This window comes from Dipodomys merriami, unplaced genomic scaffold (genome assembly GCF_024711535.1).
Source record: "Dipodomys merriami isolate MVZ:Mamm:240054 unplaced genomic scaffold, mDipMer1.0.p SCAF_9, whole genome shotgun sequence".
Classification (NCBI taxonomy): domain Eukaryota; kingdom Metazoa; phylum Chordata; class Mammalia; order Rodentia; family Heteromyidae; genus Dipodomys; species Dipodomys merriami.
Window position 1 is genome coordinate 13,059,207 of NW_027206512.1, and position 22,295 is coordinate 13,081,501.

At 38.5% G+C, this 22,295-nt stretch overlaps 1 protein-coding gene across 8 annotated transcripts in view; it reads left to right on the forward strand.

Moving 5' to 3' along the window:
- The window catches only part of Wdfy3 (WD repeat and FYVE domain containing 3), a 272,242-nt gene that overhangs the window by 14,621 nt on the left and 235,326 nt on the right, over positions 1-22,295 (forward strand). For 6 of the 8 annotated variants that reach the window (XM_070012518.1, XM_070012515.1, XM_070012513.1 and 3 more), the window contains one exon: positions 10,889-10,982. The gene's annotated coding sequence lies outside the window, so the exon portion shown is untranslated. Of the gene's footprint in view, positions 1-10,888; positions 10,983-11,243; positions 11,321-11,342; positions 11,364-22,295 lie in introns of those variants that run through there. The other 2 variants (XM_070012519.1, XM_070012520.1) reach the window with 2 other exon arrangements.

Sequence of the window (22,295 nt, forward strand, 5' to 3'; positions counted from 1 at the left end):
CATCAACTTATCTGACCTTTTCTGCTTGAATCATTCTCTATTTTTAAAAGTTATAGTCTGGTGGTTGAAACCGGGAACTTTTCTTGTAATTATGTTACTGTTTTAATAGTACTGTATTGCAAAGTATCCAGCTAATACCATTCCGAAAATACACTTTTTCTAATAGTACCAAATTTTATATATTTAATCATTTTGCTATATCTTAAGACTTAATAGAGCTTTATTGAGATCATGATAGGAGAGAGCATGCCCCAATTTCAGAGTAGGAGAGATTACTATTATGCAAGATAAACGTAAGAATGAATCCATACATGGGGACAGTGCCTTATGCATGAGTCAAATTAGCTTAGACTAGGAATACCAAGAAAAAGTTCTCTTTAGTACCCATGGCAGGAGTACAGGGACTGAGATCAACCTATCATTAAATTAACCTATTATTTATAGCTAGATAGCTAGCTAGATAGCTAGCTAGATAGCCACCAGAAGATCCTCTGTTTTTCCTGTTCTCTAGTCTGTTGATTGGGACTAGTAATTGTAAATAGGTCTTAGTACTGGAAAGGACCAAGGCAGTGACCAGAGTATAGATCTTAGAACACAAGTTTAGTATCATAATTGAGCTGTTCGGGACTAGGGTGGCAAAAGAGGCAGGAATAGAACAAATTGGGTCAGAAAGAGGTAGAAACCACAGTCATTCAATCTGGGTAATGTTAATGATGGGTAATGTTAATGATGACTTTGTCAGAATTGAAGATGAGGGTGTAACTACCACATGTCTGTGTTTGTGGTCCAAGATTTTAGTGACAGGAGAAGCAAAAGCACATAGAGAGCAGAAACTGAAACAGGATGAGCTTAGCGTTCTGTTCTTTGTATCAAGTTATCTTTTCAGGGTAAAAATCACTCCCATTGTTAATCAGTATTCATTTAGGCTGCTTTATTGGCACGGGTACGGCATCACGAGATGCTGAGAACTGCTGATGCTTTACAGTGACGTCTTTAACAGGGAACTGCTGCTAAAAGGAAGAGAATTGAGTTTTAGAGTAAATATGCTTTCTTGCAAAATAGTAGGATATGAAAAAGCATGCTAGGCATGAGGGTTTTAATGTCACAGCCATGAAGGCAAAATTAGACCATTTAGAGTTTCGTTTCTGAGTAAGAGGGAGCAAGGAAAATACATGACTAGGATATTTGGACTTTAAAAAGAGAACCTCTCACACCTATCATTTACTTCCTAGAAGTCATATTAACAAGTTTTTGGTTATAGTTAGCTGATACTAGTTTGAGGAGGGAAAAAGGTGTTTAAGGACCTGTTGAGTTGAGAATTCAATGATGATTAAATGGCTGGAGTTTGAAAATTCCTTTGAGGCTCATTAGTAGTTTTTTTTTTTTGTTATTTTTGTTTTTTTTTTGGTCGGTTGTGGGGCTTGAACTCTGGGCCGGGGTGCTGTTCCTGCTCTCTTCAGCTTAAGGCAAGCACTCTACCGCTTGAGCCACAGTGCCACTTCCGGTTTTCTGAGGGTTTATTGGAGATGAGTTTCACGGGCTTTCCTGCCAGGGCTGGCTTTGAACTGTGATCCTCAGATCTCAGCCTCCTGAGTAGCTAGGATTACAGGCATGAGCCACCAGTGCCCAGCCTCATTAGTAGTTTTAATTCAACTAAATTTATTTATTTAGACAGTCTTACTAGCTAAGGCTGGCCTCAAAGTTTCTATTCTTTGCCTCAACCTAATAAGTGCTGCATTACAGGTATGTGCATCTTGGGCTTAAACAGGAGTTATTTTTAAATTATTATTATTATTATTAAATAATTGTACAAAGGGTACAATTCCATAAGTCAGGTTATGAGTACAATGCTTCTTGGTCAATGTCACCCTTTCTTTGTTGAATGGGAGTTTTTGTACCTTCTTTCGTTAAACCCCTGCCATTAAGGTGGCTTTGCTTGGTGTCTGCCTTGCCTTTTGAGTTTTCATATTCCAGCAGGGAGAAGGAGGAGATTAACCCCGATCAGCTCAGGTATCTGTCTACACTAGAGCAGAGGGTGTGGGGTTATGATGCGTAGTCATATTCCTGGTGCTCTACTTTAATATATTGGGAGCAGTTCCCAAAGAAGAGGAGCTCAAAGCTGGACGTCACTGTTGGGATGGGTCTAGAACATCTTGCTCTTTGTTAACCCTGTTTATTTGTCTTCTTCCTGTTTATTTTCTTTCAACTTGAATAAAAATAGAGGTAACTCTGTTATACCATTTATTGCAGTATTTCTAGTCGAATAAAACATAAATGCAAGTCGAAGTACCACATCTAGCAGTGCAGCTGACTGTATGGTATCATGCTAACCCTGGTCCCATGTGGTTAGTTATTGGCATATCATAGCCTAAAGTTAATTTCTGCCAACTCGCCATCTTCATGACTGGGGAAGAAGCAGAAGTGCAAGGGAAAGATATTTAATGAAAAAAACAAAGAGCACTTACCAATGATTAGGTAAGGAAATAAATAGTGGCTAAAGTCAAACTGTGTGCAAAATTTTAATCTGTTTCATTTTAGTGTCTTTGTTTCTGTTTATTCTGTGGTATCTTGGCTTATGTGAGGTCTCTGTACCTCACAAGGTGAAAGAATGTGAGTTCTGGTAGTTCCAGCTGTGTAGAATTGTGTTGATAATCTCCCACTAAACACTTGGCACAGCACTATCTGACTAAACCCCAGGAGACTCATCTGCCATTTTTTTTTTTTTTTCAGTTTTCTTAGCCTTTTGTATTTTCAGCCTCTCTTTCTCTTGATAGTCAGAGAGAGTCACTTCAGTCAGGTTTATAGACTCCATTTTTTGGTAGTTATCCTACTGTCATGAGGAGAGCAAACTGACATAACGTGAAATACTTACTTGGACTTCTGATTTAATAAAACTAGATGAACAGGTTCCAAAGCTTTTGACACAAGAACCAAAATGCAGGGAGTTTTGCTTCACCAGCACCATCCTCTTGGATTCCACATCCAGTAGGTTTTAGAGGTAGGAGGCATGCTGAGTGTTTCAGATCCTGTTTTCTGTAATATGGGCCAGTACCCCACTGTCAGGTTTTGGCTGGGGCAGAACTCAGAACTTGCATATCAATCTATAAGAAACCATGACCTAGTACTGTGGAAATAGACGCAGAGTGCTTTATAAGAAGAGGGATGGTATAAGCTTCTGTTTTGCTATCTGAAGTGAACTCCTGGATCAGAGGTCATGTATTTTAGAATGAAGCAATCACAGCTAAACCCTTTTGGCTTATGCCAGTAATTCTAGCTACTCAAGAGGCTGAGATCTAGAAGACCATGGTTTGAGGACAATCGGCAGCAAAATCCCCAAGACTTGTAATCCTCAAAATAACCAGTAAAAAGCAGGTATGGCTGAAGTGATGGAGTGTAATCTGTGAACAAGATAGCTGAGAGAGCTTGAGTCCCTGAGTTCAAACTCTTAGTACTACAAAAACAAAAAAAACTCAAAACCCCCAAACATACATAAGACACATGAGATTAACATACACTAAGCTTGGATAGTGGTGCTGGCGGAGAAAAATTTAGAAGTGTGTTTCTGTAATGCAAAGAATTTGGCATAATTTCTCTGCTAAAAGATTGGTCTCATGGACTCAGACATGTGGACTCTCAGCAGCACAGTGGTGAAGTTAGTCTTACCTAGTCCTTATGTAACTGCTGCTCCTTCAACCTGGTGGTCTTCATGAAATGAGCAAGAGCCAGGCTGGCTAGGGAAGAAGTGTCACCATCAGTGATGTCTTATCCCCTCAGCTGTTGTTTTTTTCTTGGTAAAGAATTGTTTGATTTGGCCTTGGGCGAATTTGGGTGAAGATACATGAGGCAGTAGGGGGTTTTGTGTGAGAGGTTCCTTTAAATAGCTATCTTCTATATCTCCTTCTCATTTACCTTGTAATCTTTTCAAGTTACTGAAAACTTTATGTCATGGCTTTGAGAAAAGGATTCTAGATTCTGTAGCTACTACAAGAAATACCTACTATAAAATCATATATTGTCTAACTTCCTCTAGGAAGTTCTAACTTAAGCATGATTTTAGCTATATCCAATGAATATACTTCTAGACTATTTTTAGCTTAATTGACTCATACTTTTTTCCTTTTTGATTTTATATTTTGTAGTTTCTCACTTATAAGGGCCTTATAAAATACCTTTTTATTTTGGTTTTTATAATGGTTATATGACATATGTCCTGTGTTTATGAAGGCATGTGTGTGTTCCTTAATATATACCTGGATACTTATCTGAGCATAGAAAACGTCTAGAAAGATGTACGGTGAACTCTTAACACTGAGCATCTTTATGATATTGAGTTATAGGAAAAAACAAGATTTAGTATTATAGTAAAGAATAGCTGATTACTATTGATTATTTTGCTTTGATCTTTTGTATTTTACTACAATGCATTTTGCCATGCGATAGTGGTTCCTGCTTGTAATCCTTGCTGCTTGGGAGGTTGAGATAGTTAGGATCAAGGCTCAGAGCCAAACTGGGCAGAAAAGTTCCAAAGACTCCTTCTCTACTAAGCAGTGGACTTTGTGGCCAGTGCCTGTTATCCTAGCTACACAGAATCCTAACATAGGTGGATCATGCCCAGCATGCCCTGTCTGAAAAATAACAAGAAAAAATGAGGGCTATGGTATAGCTCCAGTGGTAAGATCATATGCTTAGGAAGTATGAAGGCCTTGAGTTCAAACCTTAGTACTAGATAAAAAATTATCAGTATGCAAAATACCACTGCCTAAAGTTAGGAGAGATTGCCAGACATAGTAGTTTATACCCGTAATTCCAACATTCAGCACTCAGGAAAATTGAGACCAGCCTGGGCTTCATAGTAAGACCCTGTCTCAAGAAATGAAAAGAAGGATAAGAAGTTTTTTTTTTTTGAAGATTATTTCAGGGTGATTCAGGATTAATAAGTAGTCTATGTAAAGCTAGTTGTACTATCAGTACTTTTTGCCTTGTTTTAATGTATATCTTTGACTATCAGATGCTTATTGAAAGTCATTGCAAATCAATTAGTTTTTTTGAGTAATTGCTTTTAGGTTGAATTTCTTTACTTCACTATCAACATGAAATTTCCATCTAAAACTTGCTTTTGAATTAACAAAAAGTACAATATATTTTCTGAAATATCTATTATTCAGAGGTCAAATGGCAATAAGTAATTGTAGAAGGGCCTTTGACAAGTTAGTCTCCTCTTAATTTTAGGTTTCCTAGAATTCTGGCCATCTGCTGAGGACACAATGCTATAAGAGACTAGGACTGGAAGGGCTTGTTTTCTAAAGCTCAGGTTTGGTATGTGCAGACCAGATTGCATCATCTTCAAGCTGTTTACTAGTTGATAAGTGTTTTTTGTCACCATTTAAAGAACTGTCTATTATCGTAAAATTTTTTATTATAGTATATATGTAAATAAAAGTCAAACTTTAAGTATATACCTTAATAAATATTCTCAGAATGAATATGCTGTCCCATTTAAAAAAAAAAATGAAGAGGCTAGTTGCAGACTGGGAAAAATACTAGAAAAACTTGCCTGGCAAAGGATTTGAACCAGAATTACACAAAATTCATCAGGGGGAAACATCAGGCAAATCTAAATGAGGATTGTGCTTACTTTAGAAGTAAGGTAGTAAGAGGGCTATGCTGTTTACATAACTTTAATGTTAGAAGATTAAAGCTATGAACTCTTGTACATTCAAGGAGGCTTACGAGGGAGTAAGCCACGAACTATAATAGCTGACTATAGACAGAATCCTGTACAGCGTGGGGGGAAATCCTGTGAAGGGTTCAGAAAGACGAATTCAGGCCATGGATAGATAAACAATCTAGCAATGTTAAGTTTGTTGAAGCTGATACCTATTCTTTGTAAAAGAGAACTTTTGCTAAGGCAAGTCACATTCCAGCAAAGGAGTAAAGTATATACTTTATCTTTGATTCAGAAATTGTATAGTGTATATATCTCTGTGTATATATGTATCTTTGTAAATGGCAAAAAAAAATGGGAAGACACAACACAAGTGATAGAGCAAAGGGAATGACCACAGTATTTGCAACTTTTTTGTGGGTCTAAAATCATTTCTAAGCAAATGTTTTAAATATTTTAAATATTTAAAAATATCTGCCCTTTATTTTTAGACTTCCTTCATTCAAAAAATACTTGGTTCTTTGTCTGGAACCAGTTTGGAATGAACATTTTTATAATATTTTCCTGTGTGTTGGTGGTACGGCTCTGCAAACCATCCATTGTTGAATGTGGTAGCAGTTAGGGGAAAGTAAACAGTCTGTGGATGGTACTAGCTGCAATGTACTCCGTAGTCTTTGGGTTGTCTTTCAAACCACTTTTGAACAAATTATAGAATGATTACTGTACATCAAAAATCTATCTGTGGTTCTATAATTATTTAGATTATTTTGTTTATAAGTTCAGAATGATTCCCATTTATTTCTAGCCATGAGAAAGTAGTTGTCCTATTGGCTTGTTAATATTTATTGATGCTCATTAGTGGTTATTAGACCCTTTTCTTTGGCATTGAAGATGCAATAGAAGTAAAGCAAAGCTCTTGCACCATGGATGTTTATACATTGGTGGGTGACAGAAAAGCAGAAATAGAAGTGATATGAATGTTACTGGTAGCATTGGACAAAAATCAGGCACTGGGGAACAGACTTGTTGTAATTTTAAAAGACTTTGCCCAGGAAATATTTGAGGAAAGGTCTAAAGATAGGGAGAGATGATGCATGTAAGCGTACTAATCTTATGGGAAAGCATACAGAGGACAGCATATGTAAAGATCCTGGGGTAAGAATTTGGCTGTAGAAGGTATAGGAAGGCCGTCAGTAGACAATGAGGTCAGGGATTGGAAGACAAATTATGCAGGGTTTTTTTTTTTAAAATACTTTAAAATCTTAACTTGTTCCGAGTAAAATAGAAGCTGTTGAGAGATGAGGGGAGAAGACGTTCCATTGTATGATGTATGTGAGGCTATCAGGATGCTTTGATGAGATGGGTAAGGGTAGAAGTTGGGATGGAAATTACTAAACGATGGCAAAACCCAAGTTGAGGTAATACAGACTTAGACCGGAATTGTACCATGGGGCTGATGAGAAGTAGTAAGGTTCTGAATATATTGTGTAGATTGTCAATAGTATTTACTGATGAATTAGAAAGGACAAGAACTTGAACTTCTGAGGTCAAGGAGGAAAGGAGGACCCAACAAAGGTGGGTGAGAAGCTGCCGGTGAGATAGGATGAGGGGAGCCAAAGGAACAGTGGTCAGGGGGTTTTGGAATCCTGCCAAATGTTACCCATAGGTTAAGAACCTTCAAGTTTCAGTGGTATGGTGTGGTATGAAGAAAAAGTCCATAGGAGCCTGCTCCATTTGGCAGGAAGTATGTTTACAATCATGAGTACACGTTTGTTTGTAATGTTAAAACTAACATCAAAGGAATGTGTAGGGCTAAAGGGTTACTGTTAGTGTGCTCAATAATTTCTGAAACGTATCTGCCAATGATTTTGTGATTTCAGGAGAAAATTAATGATGGAGCAGAGAATACTTGAATTTCTAAGAGCAATGTCCTTGCATGAGTAGGACAGAATTTTTTTTTTCCTGGTCCATGGCAGGGCTTAAACTCAGGGCCTGAGCCTTGTTCCTGAGCTGTTCTACTCAAGGCTAGCCACAGTACCACTTCCAGTTTTCTGATGGTTATTTGTGGATAAGAGGCTCACAGACTTTACTGCCTGGGCTGGCTTTGAACCATGATCCTCAGATCTCAGCCTCCTGAGTAGTTAGGCCTGAGCCACCTGCACCCATCAGGGTATAACTTCTGTAAGACAATGGAAAAGTTAGACTTGAGGTAAGTCCTGAAATTGATACTGAAAAGGAGATACACATTTAGATGGGAGAGTAGAATTCATGAGAGGTGCTGAAGTTCTCTTCAGATTGCATATAGGCATCAGAATCTGTGTGGGGCATGATTCAGATTTTGTGTGCCATGTATTTGTATTTCCTCTGGTGCTTTTTATCAACTCATTTGTAATGAGTCCTAAAAAAGCCTGGGGAGTGGCTGGTATAAAACTATGTACTGCAAGTTTCTTTCAGGAAATTAGTGTTTTGTTATAAAGTCTACTTTGTACATGTTTGGAGGCTTCTAAAAATTAGGACTATCTGGGAATTTTTTGTCTTTAATCTAAAGGGTAGAAATCCTGAGAGTTTCATCAGAATGATTTCAGTGTTAAGTAAAAGAAAACCAACTTAGAGACACAGAGATGGAGCTAATTGCCAAATCTGAAAAACAGGTCTTTGTGGGATTCTCATTTATATAAAATTTAGTTTGGAAATTCAGTTTTTGTATATTTGTGTATACACATTGAAACTCACCACTTTCAAAATGTCTCTTATGCATTTTAAATTGGAAACAAGCACAAAAAATACATGAAATATTATGGTAAAAATGGGAGCTCTGCTTAACTTGTGACCAGTGTCATCTTTGTCACTTGACACCTGAAGATTATGTTGCAGACATCACAGTTAGAATGCACCAATTTCATCTTATAACTTTTGCTTTTGATTTATGAAATATTATAAAGCTGTATCTCTTTTATAGTATTTTATATTGTGAGTGTCTTAAGATACCCATATTCCAAAAGTGGTTTGAGAACATTATTGCCACTCTTGGTGTTTCCAGTTGTCTGCCTTCATGCTACTGCTCTTTCTTTGTCTCAATTTTTACTTGTACTTGGTCACTCCAGATTGGAAAAAAAACAGTTAATCAGCCTACGAAATATATAAAATTTCTATGGAACAGTAAGAAAAGAGTGAACAAGTTAGGAGGAAAATGAGCAAAAAAAATCTGAGTTACAATTTCATCCATGATGAATTGTGAATTAGCCAATAAACAGGAAGACATGTTCATCATTAATCAGCAGGAAAATGCAAATTAAGGGCACAGTTAAATACCATCTTATATCCTAAAATTAGGATGGTGGCCTTACAAAGTATTGGAGAGTATGTGGATCAATATGAATCACTGTTTGTGAGATTATAAATTGGGAAACACTTTTGGGGACATAAAAGTCGGTGCAATGCTGAAGAATTGAACACATTCATTCCTTAAACTTCTGCACATGTGGAGACACGTATCAGAACTTTTATCACATAAATGGTTACAGTAGCCAAACAATGTAAAAATGAGATACTTTTGACAAGAGAATGAATAAATTGTGGTACATTTATACAACATAACAGGATTACTTTGCAGTGAAAATGAATGAGCATCTGCATGCAACAACATGGATGCATCTTTGAAACATAATATTAAATGAAAACATAAAATCCTATGAGACACGCACTGTGTGATACCACTTGTATGGTTTTCCAGACAAGCAAAATGGGACTATAAATAAGTGGTACACTTTGAAAACCATAATGGCGATAAATGTAAAATACAGGGTTGTATTTGTGGATAGTGGAGGAAAAGAGAGGGGCCAGCATGGAGACGAGGAGGAAAAAGTCATAGAACAGTACCAGTAACAACATTCAGTTCTAGAGTTGGGTGACACGTACCTAAATGCTCATCTTATTACTGTGCTTTGAATTATGTTGAACATCTTCCAAGTAATTGTTGTATGTAGAAATTAGTATGTTAAACAAAAAGGCATATTCTGAAGTCACAGTTTAGGAGACATGTCATCACTGTTTCCTACTGTCCTGTGTCACTGCAACTCCTAAGAAGACCATATATTTTATTAGAGGCTTCTTGTTTGAAAGCCCCTATTTCATTTAGCCTGAGTGTACATTTATCATCTGATAAGTCACCTGATAAGTTGGATGAATAACTAAAGTAATGGTTTGAGAAAATAGTCCAAAAGTTTTCTTAGAAAATATTTGAGGTAGTGTTTCTTTGGAAAAGACCTAATTCCTCGTATTTTCATAAAGGAGCTTTGGAACCCGTGGAGCAACTGACTAAGATAACAGACCTATTGAGAGTAGACTTAAGAAAAGCAATAACCTAAGGCTTCACAATTCATATGCATGCACTTCCAAATTGACATTGACTTGTATATTAAGAAACATATCAATATTCTGTGTAAGTTGTAATAAAGCACTTGAGGCTAAAGTGTGGCTTGTGAGGGAGGAAGTGATTTTCTGATTTTTATTTATTTATCTTTTGGCTGGTCCTAGGGCTTGAACTAAGGGCCTGGATACTGTCCCTGAGCCTCTTTGTGCTCAAGGCTAGTGCTCTACCACTTGAGCCACAGTGCCACTTCCAGCTTTTTCTGAATAGTTGTTGATTGGAGATAAGAGTCTCATAGACTTTCCTGCCTGGGCTGACTTTGAACTGCAATTCTCAGATTTCAACCTCCTAAGTAGCTAGGATTACAGGTGTGAGCCATCTGTGCCTGGCTCTGATTTTAATTAGAAGAAATAAACTTTAGCTCTTTCTATAGGACATGTATCTTCTCATTCTTGATAGTTACACATAGAGACATAACATTCATTAGTTTTCTCTCCAAAGAGAAGATGGTTTGATTTTAACTGGACGATGAACACTTGCCTGGGAGAGGAGAGTTGGCTTTAGAATTGGCTCTCCCATCGTATAACTGCATTTTCATTGAATCCTTGCACAATTTTCTCTGCATCTGTTTCCTTATCAGACAAAGTCACTGAGCCAAATGGCTTATAGAGACTAGCTTTGAAGGACCTTAATATTTTTATAGCTATTTGATAGCAAATTTTATGTCTTAAATTGTTCTTATGTGTTCTATTAATAAAGCCACAGGTAATGAGAATTAGTAGAAAATAGATGATGCTGTGTCAGTTTATATTCAATATACAAACTGAGTTCTCTTTTCCTTTCCTTCGTCACAGGTGTAGTGCTTCTTCAGGTGTGCTTCAGGAAGAAAGTGCCTGCTTTTCCTATTGTATCTCTGCAGGTTCATGCCAGCCCAGAACAGAGAATCAGGTCAGTTTTAGAAATTTATTATTATTTTTAATCTGTTGGAAAAGGAGCTAGAGTTAGCCATATGATTGTCTTTGCTGTATTATTGAGTAGTACCAAATCTTCTGAACTGTGTTTCTAAAATCCTAGGTTTCAGTCCTGGTTTAGCACTGGTGGCTGGGTAAACTTTGACAGCTTTTAATTTTATGCACAGAAAAACTAAATTGATATAAATTACCTTCAGTTGCAATTCTGGCTTTACACCATTGATTGCTTTTATTGTAGGTACCTGCCAAGGATGTTTTTTAAGCATCCTTTTCTTTGTCTTTTTTTCCTGGAAAAATCTTCAGATGTTCCTTGAGGTATGATGTGTTAACCCATTACACATTGAAAATGCCATAACTTGTAAGTGTATTTGGTGCTTCTGATCTATTGAACTTTATAGCTTAGCCACACAGTACAAACCACACTCATGATCTCATGGTGGGCAAGGAGCTGTGACTTGCCACCTCTGAAAGGGTGTTGTCTTACCTAGGAGAAGATAAAAAGGCAAAGCAAACATTTTAATAAACTGGTTTTATGCCATCATAAAGACACAAAAGTCATATAAGTCAAACCATCACAAATTGGAGGCCATCTGTGTTTTTCCCTCCCTCCCTCCCTCCCTCCCAACCTCCCTCCTCCCTTCCCCCCTTCCCTTCCCTTCCCTTCCCTTCTCTTCCCTTCCCTTCCCTTCCCTTCCTTCCTTCCTTCCTCCCCCCCCCCTTTTTCTTTGTGCCGATACTGGGGCTTAGAACTTTTTTTTGCCTTTTTAATTTCCCCTCAGGGCTGGTGGTCTATCACTTGAGCCACATCTCCAATTGTGATATTTTGGTGACTTATTGGAGATAAGAATCTCTTGGCTTTGTTTTCCTAGAAAGGCTTTGAATTAAGATCTTCAGACCTCAGCCTTCTGAGTAGCTAGGATTATAGACTGGAACTACTCTCAGTAGTTCTACTCCTAGTGTTTGGAACTTTTTAATCTGTTGTAGTTACTGTGAGTGACCAGTTGAAGTAGTGAGTTGTGTGGCAAAGCATTGGAGAGTACTCTGCATACCCAGATGCCTTAATTTTATTTTCATCTTGTGGTTATTAGAAAGCTTTTGTGTGTATGTGGGGGGGGGGTTTGTGGGGCTTGAACTCTGGGCCTGGGCGCTGTCCCTCACTTTTCAGCTCAAGGAGAGCACTTTACCACTTGAGCCACAGCACCACTTCCAGTTTTCGGAGTGGTTTATTGGAGATAAGAGTCTCTTGGCCTTTACTTCCGGAGCTAGCCTTGAACCATGGTCCTCAGATCTCAGCCTCCTGAGTAGGTAGGATTACAGGTGTGAGCCAGCAGTGCCCAGCGGAATGCTTATTTTTTTTTGTGGATTATTCTTCAATAACGTTCTTCAGCTGTGGAGAGGATACCTTTTTGATAGTTTTTTAACAGATCAACACAAGTTAGTGTAACAAAGAAAGGGCCAGGGAGTGTTCAGGAAAGCTGTGTAGCTATAATGTGATGAGAACCCAGGGCCAGGTTTCCCTGCCCCTCAGCAAAGGGCTCTCCCATCTGCCCAGGTCCCTCTCTGTTGCTCTGGGGACTGTCTGTCTTCATGTTTCCTTTCTTTGTGATGGGACCCGTAGTGGTTACCACTTCCCAGGCTTTGTGTGTTTTGCATTTAGACTGCCAAATAAAGGCCTAACTGTACCATCTCAGATTTCTCAGAACAGACTGATTCCTAGACAAATCAAGGGTTAAGGCAGGGTGGATTGAAAACTTTGCATGGGGTCATTGTTTCAAAGTCTGCTTTCTGAAAAGGATGTGACTTATCCCTACTAAATATGGGTGGTTAATAATTAGCGTGCCAGTATTCCTTCAGATGATTAGTTATGATTAAAATCTGAGCTAAGCCACTCATGGTGGCTAATGCCTATAATTCCAGTTAGATCAAGAGGATGTGGTTTAAGGCCAGCCTGAACAAAAAGTTAGCAAGACCCTATCTCAACAAACAAGCAGGACATGGTAGTATACTCTTATCATCCTAGTTATGTGGATGGTATAATTGGAAGATTGTGGGCCTGGCCTGGGGAAAAATATGAGAGTCTTACCTGATAATAACTGAAGAAGTAAAGGAGGGGAAGGAGGTGTGGCTCAAGCAGTGGAGAAACTGTTCAGCAAGCTTGAGACCCGCATGAGTGTCAAATCCCATAGAGTCAAAGGGAGAAAAAGTTGAGCTGGAGCTATATTTCTCAAATTCTGTGCACTTGAATCTTGAGGACAAATATCTTAAAAGCATGAACATAAACTCAGCAGAAGTATTAGAATTGGAGGGCAGTATTTTATGGGTTTCAGGGAAAAAAAATAAGAAATTGTGTTAGACTGTGATTAGAAGAGGGAAGAAGATGATCGAATATATGTTTATAAAATAACAGCATTACAAGGAATGGATAAAGCTGGCCAAAGACAAACCTTTTTTTTTTTGATTTGACTTTTTGCAAAAACCTGAATGTAGGAGAGAATGTCATTAAATTTAGTCACTGCTCAGCAGCTGTAAAATGTCATCTTGAATAAATCACTTTTTCTCTTCAGTTTATTCCAATTCTGCCATTTGCTTCTTATCCATTCAATGACCTTAGCTCCTGCTATCTTTTAAAAACTGTAGTCTTTATTATCTATGTCACCTACGTGGGTATCAAACTCCTGGTTCACATGCCTTTCATTGCCTTAGTCTTCTGAGTAGCTGGAAGACAGATGTGCCCTGCTTTACTACCATCTTAAAATGAGCTCATGATAGTGGTAGCTCTGAGAGTTGTGTTCCAACAATTCCTCGCATATCATCCTCATTATCAAATTTTTAAAATCATGTAACCTAATTTTAGAGTCACAGCTCAGTAAAAATCTGTGATCCTAAGATTTTCTGACATGGATTATTATCTTTTTTTCTGAGTAAAGATCTTTAGACATTTATTTGAGCCTTTACAGGGCCTAGTTTTGATGTTGTTGATAAGTTATTTATTTAGGGTTGCCAGGGGTCAAAACCAGGCTTTGTGAATATCAAGCAAATGCTCTTCCGTTGAGCTATAACCCACAAGACAAAAACTATTTCAAACTAAATATGTGTATTAGTTATATATTGCTATATGAATTGATTTGTTAAGCCTGTTGTAAGAAAACTATGGCATAAATAAGAATTTGTTGCCTTAATACATGTGCTACATTGCTGGACATGTGAAATGAAGGTATTGGCCAGGCTGCCTTCTTCTGAGGTCTGTGGTGAAATAAGCTATTTCAGACTTCTTGTTAACCATGGCTCTTCACATTATCTTCTGTCTCTGTTCAGATTTCCTAGATGTACTGGATTAGAGCCTATCCTAACAATTTCTTTTTAACTTTCTGTAGCACTTAATGTTTTCAAGTAAAGTCACATTTTGAGATGCTAAGAGTTAGGGAATACAGTTTAAACTATAGCACCACATTATACATTACTCCACAATTTAATGGACAAACATTAATTTTTGATTGATTCATTTTTTTTATTGATTAAGAATCTGAGTGTAACTCAAGGTCTGTTAGAAAGTTACATTGAACACATAAGCTAGGGCTGTGGTCTGATTTGAAAGTTCAGCAGGAGGATCTGCTTCTGTTCCTCATAGAAGGTCATTGACAGCCTTTAGTTCTTCATTGTCTGTTGGGTCAAGGGCCACCGTTCCTTGTGCAGGGTGTTTGCAAGAAGCCAACCCTGTTGCCTTGCTGTGTGAGTGTCTTTTACAGAACAGCTCACAACCTGGAAACATCTTCTATATCACAGGGTAGCAAGAGATGGTGAGCAGGATGAAAGGTACTGCTTTTGTAATCCTGGAAGTGACATACTGTTACTTTTGTCATATTCTGTTTGTTAGGAGTGAGACACTGGTCCAAACCTCCAAGGAGGGTGTGTGTTAGCTTATTTGGACTTTGCCAGAAAACCAGCAGACATCCAGGTACAGAGAACAAAGAAACGTTTATTGCCAGGAAAGGAGCAGGCAAAACCCTTCTCACAAGGGAGAAGTGAGAAGTAGTGGCTATTGTGTGAGGCGACCTTTATAACCTAGGGGGTTTAGGAGAGGCTAGAAGGGGCTAGAAGGCAGAGACCCTGCTGTGGATGTGTGGGCCACTGTCCATACATCCAAATAGTAGATAAGGGGCCCTGCAGCTGCCCAGACCTGAAGGTCACTCCAAGGGGCTCTTGTTGCCTTATATGGTGGTAGCTGCCCCAGAGAAGTGCCATCCCAACGTAAAGGGGGTTGGAAGTTGATTATTTACTGCCTTTACTAAATGGACCTAGGTTGCCTAGGAAGGGAGCATGCTAAGCTGTGGAGCGGGGAAGGAATATGCTCAGCTGTGGGAAGCGAGCTCACTGAGCTCATTGGGCTAACTGTGTGAGCACCAGGAGGTGGGAGCAGTGGTAGACATCTTCTTTGAAGTGTGTGAAGGAGGACATACACAAAGTGCACAATTTTTAAAATATTATTCATATTAAACTTAGTTTCTCTGTTGAAGAGGTAGGAAGAGAGGGAGATAAGATAAAGGATTTATTAAAGCAATTGATATGCTCTATTACAGAGACTAAGAAGTCTTATAGGCCATCTGTAAGTTGGAGAAGTAGAGAAGCTGGTGGCTCAGCAACAAGGTCAAAGGGCTCAGAATCAGAGAAAGGCTGAAGGCTGAAGGCTTGAGGAGGGTTCTGTGAGTCATGACTCTCCTCCACTCGTGAGACTAAAGGCTGAGAAACTGAAGTTCTGATGTTCCAGAGCAGTGAAGAAGGATTTGGGAATTGCATTCTTATTCTTAAACAAATGATAGTGTAGAAGCCAAAAAACTTTAATTTGAGCCAAGAGATTTGTTGGTAATTTACCTTATTCTTATTATGAAAACTGCGGAAACTGTATAAATTTTTTATAGGCTTTAGAGTCAAAGAGGAAAATACTATTTACAAAAACCATCACTGAGCTGGACATGGTATATACCTATAAATCTCAACACTGTAGATTGGGGCAGGAAGAATACCTGGTTTGAGACCCTGGGAGACACTGTTACAAACAAATGAACATTGCAGAAAACCTAGAAAGAAATAAAAGCTCATAATTTGAAAGTGTTGGACAATGTAATTTATACAGAAAGAAGACAGGAAGTGGCAAAGATCTTAAACATAAGCTTTCAGGATATTATGATAATTTTTCATATGTATTTGGGAGAGTGCCCTCACAAAGCCTTGCTTAGAATCATACTTTGAAAGTGCAGATTCATTGTTTTTGACTGACTGAATTTTATGTCTGTGTGTATACACATACACATACACACTTGGGGTGAACCTAGGACTTCATATTTAAACAAGTGCTCTGTCAAGTAGCTAATATTCTCAGTGGCGCGCGCGTGCGCGTGCACGCGCGCGCATGTGTGTGTGTGTGTGTGTGTGTGTGTGTGTCAGGGGAGGAGAGAGAGAGAGAGAGAGAGAGAGAAAGAGAGAACATAAGCCCTGGGATCAGGGCATTGTCCCTGAGTTTTTTTGCTGGCTAAAACCCTGCCATTTGAGCCACGCCCCAACTTCCACCTTTTTGGGGGTTAAATGGAGATAAGAGTCTCAGACTTTCCTGCCCAGGTTGGCTTTGAACCACAACCCTCAGATCTCAGCCTCCTGGGTAGCTAGGATTATACGTGTGAGCCACCAGAGCCTGGCTTCTTAGTTCTTTCTAAATTTTTTAACTTAAAAAAAATAATAAGACAGTCTCACCAAGATGCCCATGCTGGCCTATATCTCTGTACACTCAGTAGGTCTTGAACTTGTGATCCTCCATAGCAGAGCATGGAGCGTCCAGCCTGGCTTACTGGCCAGTGATACCAGGCTTTGCTTGAATGTGAATGATTTTTGTGAATATGTCTGTCTATATGCTGAATTAGTAGAAAGATGGGAGTTAATTACCTGATTTTAAAGCATCCTGAAATAAAGATTCTTTTACAATTTACTTTTTTAACCAAATCATTTTATTTTCTTATAAAAATTAAGAGATTTGTAATAGTGCAAGAAATGTTTCTAAAAGCCTCAGAAATGAAGGTTTTGTAATCACCCCTGAACCACTCATGGTTCAAAATTCAGCCTTCTTGAGATCAGATTTAAGATTTGGACTGTTTAAAAAAAAAAATCTTCCTTAGAAAAAGTCAAAGCCCAATAAAATAAATATCAGGAAATGGATACTTAAAAGGGTTGAGGTAAGGTCAAAGGGTGAGGGGAATGAAGAGAAGTGAAGAGAATGCAGTCAGGAATTCAATGTATATCCTACAAAATTAAGAAAAGTGAGTAAAGGGGTGAGTGGAGAGGGATGGGTGAGAATGTTGGAAGGGGTGACATTGGTCAAGATGCACTGTATTCATAAACTGCTTTGTTAAATGGCAGGTCCTTTGTATACCTGCTAAAAGACAATCAAATCAAAATCGTTACCTTCTTCCAACATTAGTAGATAATCCTAATTCTTTGCAGTGTTTTGAGATTGATCATTCAAGAATGAGATTTTATTTTGTATGAACAAGGGTCATTGGAAGAAAGTCTTCACAATGTTTTCGGAAAGTAGCTTACTCTGCCTGGTCTTACTCTGCATTTAGACTGTGTGGGAGATTAAACTTTTTATTTAGGATTATCTTTATCTCCTCTGTGTTTCTTTGGCTTTCATTGACTGTAGCTGCTAAAGAATAGCCTTGTTTAAAGAATTTTATAATGTCACAGATAAATTTAAAATCCACCTACTTTATCTGAATAATAGCTAATGATAATAAAAAAACAATATTAATAGAAGCTACCATCTATTTTTCCTAGGTTTTAAAAATGTACTTTACATCATTTATTCTTCCTATCAACTCGGTGAGATAAATTGTGATAGGTGTACCCTGATTTATATTATTAAGAACAGCAGAAGATGCTCAAGCTCATCGGATTAGGAAGGAAGCCAGGATTGAAATGTGCGATCTGGCCCCAGGGCTTTCAGTTCTGGTTTGAGCACAAGAAAAGGCTTTGTTTACTTACTCCTTTACCCCCAAAAAAGTAAGAAGTATTTTCTTTTTCTTGCTACTGTAGTTGACTTTTGTTTTTGAGGCAATAAATGAAATGTTCATCATATTAAACTTGTTTCAAATGTTTTTCTCCTATTGCTGAGAAAAGTAAGAAAATGGCACAGGAAGGAAGTATTTTAAACCCAAGGACTTGTTCTCTCTCCTTTGACCCTGTGTAAGGTTAACATCCTGTTTTGAGGGAGATTCTATTGATTTGTAATTGAACCTCAGGCTTTTCTATGTCCTAAACATATCCTTGTTGTCTAGTATATTAGTTTCCTTTGGAAGTTTGAAATCTAAAGTTTTTAAAGAATTTTCTTTTTATATTTGAGATGGCGTCTCACTGTATAGTACACATGGACCTTATCTCTTGATCCTTCTGTGTTAGCCTCTCAAGTTCTAGAATTATAGGGATGTAATACTATGCCTAGTTTTGGAAAGTTGACTTGAAAATAGTTATCCTGATGACAAATAGTACAGAATTCAAAAAACATATAGCTAGGCTTCCAGAGGACTGTTTTTAGCTGTCCACTTTTCTGGTTCTTTTTCTAGAGTTAGCTGATTTTTTTGAGATATGAATAGTGTATTTTTCTGCCTGGGCTGGCCTTAAACTGTGATCCTCCAAATCACAGCCTCCTGAGTAGCTAGAATTAGAGGGGTCCTGCCTTTCTTCTTGTTTCCATGAAATAGCTTGCTTAGCTTTCTTATCAGTGTTCAGTGGTCAGTTGTGGTTAGTTATGTTCAGCTAGCCAGCAGCCCTCTGGGTAATTACCCTAGTGAGTTCCATGGTCTCATGTTCTGAATGGGTGTTCAGAACCATCCAGTAAACTTTTCTCAGAAGAGCTCAGTTATATATTCACAGTAAATTTCCCTCCCTCCCTCCCTTCCTCCCTTCCTCCCTCCCTTCCTCCCTCCCTCCCTCCCTCCCTCCCTTCTGTCCTTCCTTCCTTTGCTACTTTCCTTTTGCTAGAATTGGGATTTGAACTCATGGCCTTGAGCTTACTACCATTTGAGCCATGCCTCTAGCCCTCACAAATGAGTTTCATTTTCAGTGGGGTAAGGGCAGGTTCTCTAAGAAGGTATGAGGAAGAGAATACATATCTAATATGGTATAATGGATGGAAAAGTTGAGAAACTTGTCATGAAAACACAAGTGTGGTAATTCAGTTCCAGACTGGAATACATAGTAATATTGTGGCTGAAAAAAAGATACTTTACAAAGGGAGAGGTGGGGAGAGGAGAATCATGCCACTGCCTCAGCCTCCCAAGTGCTTGGATTACAGATATGAACCACTGCACCTTGTTTGCTTTTTGAAGAGAATATAAATCAGTATTTATGGAGAAACTTACATTTTCTTTCTTTCTTTCTGGAGTCTGCCCAAGTGAGGTTGGAAAATATTCTTAGTCATTGGTGTCATGAGACACAAGCAAAACATTTCCCCAGGGAATTAGAATAGGAACAGGAAGAAGTTACTGTTTGTCTAAGGTTAGCATGGGTGAACAATTAAGGGAGATTTCTTTCAGGGAGTGAAAAAGCACTGGCAACTAGTTCTGGGAAAGAAGGTGGTTGAATGTACATGACCCCAAGGCATGCCATTATCAGAGTCCTTTAGTAAATGGGGAGAGGATTGGGCCCTCTAGAGTCAAATGTCTACTCTGTTTGGCTGCAAGGTTCAATGAATGAAGAAGCACTGTTAGATTCTCTGCACTGACCTTAGCAGGCATAAGAACCTAAGTCAGCTAAGCCACCATTGAAGAACCAAGGAGACCATTTGTAAGCGTGATGTAATGTTTTCTGTGGAAGTGTACATAGGATTTTAAGAGTTTTATATTTTGAAGGACAAATTTGGAGTAATGAGACCTTGTATTTTGGCTCTTCTCTTTTTTTCTTTATGACTGTAGGTCATGCTAGTGGGAAGAGATTGAGAATCAGATCTTGGGTTGAATTCCTTTTCCTACAAATACTAGCTAAATAACAGTTCAGGTACCTTGAGCCTCTGACTGCTTCCTGAGATGATAATGTATGGAAGGACTTTGGAGAAGTCTCCATCTGCTGGGCACTAGGCTAATATCTTAGCTACACAACTTTTCTTTTCTTTTTTCTTTACTTTTCACCTCCCTCCCTCCTTCCTTCCCTCCCTCCCTCCTTCCATCCCTCCCTCCCTCCCTCCCTCCCTTTTCTTTTTTTTTGGGGGGGTCCAGTCATGGGGCCTGAACTCTGGGCCTGGGCGCTGTCCCTCAGCTCTTCAGCTCAAGGCTAGCGCTCTACCACTTGAGCCACTTCCGGCTTTTTTCTTTGCGTTTATGTGGTGCTGAGGAATTGAACCCAGGGCCTCATGCATGCAAGGCAAGTGCTCTACCACTGAGCCACCTTCCCAGCCCCCTCCTTTCCTTTCCTGTCCTGTTCTTTCCTGCCATTTTCCCTTTCCTGTCCTTTTCCTTTTCCCTTCTCCTTTCCCTTTTGCCTTTCCTTTCCTTTCCCTTTTTCTTTTTCAGTTGTAGGACTTGAACTCAGGGCCCTGGCACTGTTCCTGAGCTCTTCTGCTTGAGGTTAGTATGCTACCACTCTGAGCCACAGCACCACTTCCAGTTTTCTAGTGGTTTATTGGAAATAAGAGTCTCATGGACTTTCCTGCCCTGGCAACTTTGAACCTCAATTCTCAGATTTCAGCCTCTTAAGTAGCTGGGATTACAGGTGTGAGCCACTGGCACTCAGCCAGTTTTAAATCTCTTTAATCTCTTCATGAAAAGGAGATGGATGGTGTCTACTTCATTTGATTGTTATTAGGACTAAAGAGATAGTTCATATCAGTGCTGAGTGAGTATTGTGAATGAGCCTAGAAGGTGGTAGCTACTTGGGATGAATTAGTATCTTGGGAGAGGTTAAATAGTAAAATACATGTGAAATCCCTTTGTAAAGATTAAATTTTATATAAAACCTTAGCTGATGCTTAGGAAATAAAACATGGATGTAAATCCTTGTATTTAGGTCTATTCAGTCTAAATTGTAGGAGTCTGCAATACTGGTGTCCTAAGAGGCTAGAAAATAACATTTTAGAGACCATCTTTTTAAGAAAATTGAATAGTTAAGTAAAAAAAACGTAATTACTTAAAACTCTATGTATAAAAAATAATTCTTTCATTCCTTCAGGTGTGTATATTAGCATCAGTGTGTTTATCTATGTGAATATATTTATAGCCCAAATCCTTTTCCTTTTGATGTAGCTTAGAGGAATTTGTTATATTTATAAATGTTTTTATAAAAACAAAATAAGCTGTCACAGGTTTTACAGTTTGACAGTAAGAAGAATAGTATCTAGCTCATAGGATTAGAATCATTCTCTTATACAACTGCAGTTTTTATTTTTCATGTTTTGGGACATAGTGTATTGAACCAGCTGCAGAGTATCGTTAACGTGTCACAGATGGTAAGAACTTAATTATATATCTGATTATCTTTTCTCCTGTAGGGGAGGCAAAATTTCACGTCCATCTTCTTCATAGGGTAGTGATAGGCTGGAGGATAAATTGATACATGACAGATTGATAGCAGGAAAGCATACAAACTCATTGTTACATGTTGATCAGTTTTTTTGGTCTCTGTAACAAATACCTAAGAGAACTTAAAAAGGGCAGATTCTGTTGGCTTAGTATTTTTGAAGTTTCAGTCCATGATGGGCTTGGTGAGGCAAAATACCATGGCAGAAGGTGTAATGGAACAAAATTATTCACCTCAAGCTGCCAGGAAGCAGACAGAGAGAAAAGGAAGGCAAGAAGGGACCAGGGCAAAGGTAAGATAGCCTGGTAAGACATACCCTCAGTGTCGTACTTCCAACAGTGCCACCAGTTAGGGAGTAAACCTTCCACGTATGAGCCTTTGGGACACATTTTGTATTAAGTCCATAACAGGTTTGTTACATGGCTCAAAAGCCCTCAGAAAGTAGTAAAGACTAAAGCAGTTAGAGTAGAATATTTACATAATGAATTGGGTGTACAAAGAATGTGACTAGTCAAACAGACTTACTTGGGCAGAGGTTAAGTGGAGAGGTGGTCAGGAAGGGAAGAGTAAGGTCTAGAGGTTCGTTTGCACAGATTTCCTTGGCCTTAGCTGTTTATTCCTGATGATAAGAAAGCTGTTTTCCTTTTAGTAGAGAGGCCATCTTTCATCTGGGAATTTCTTTCCATGTTTAAGAATCAGCACAAAAGTCAAAGTATATTGTACTTACTGTTTTTCA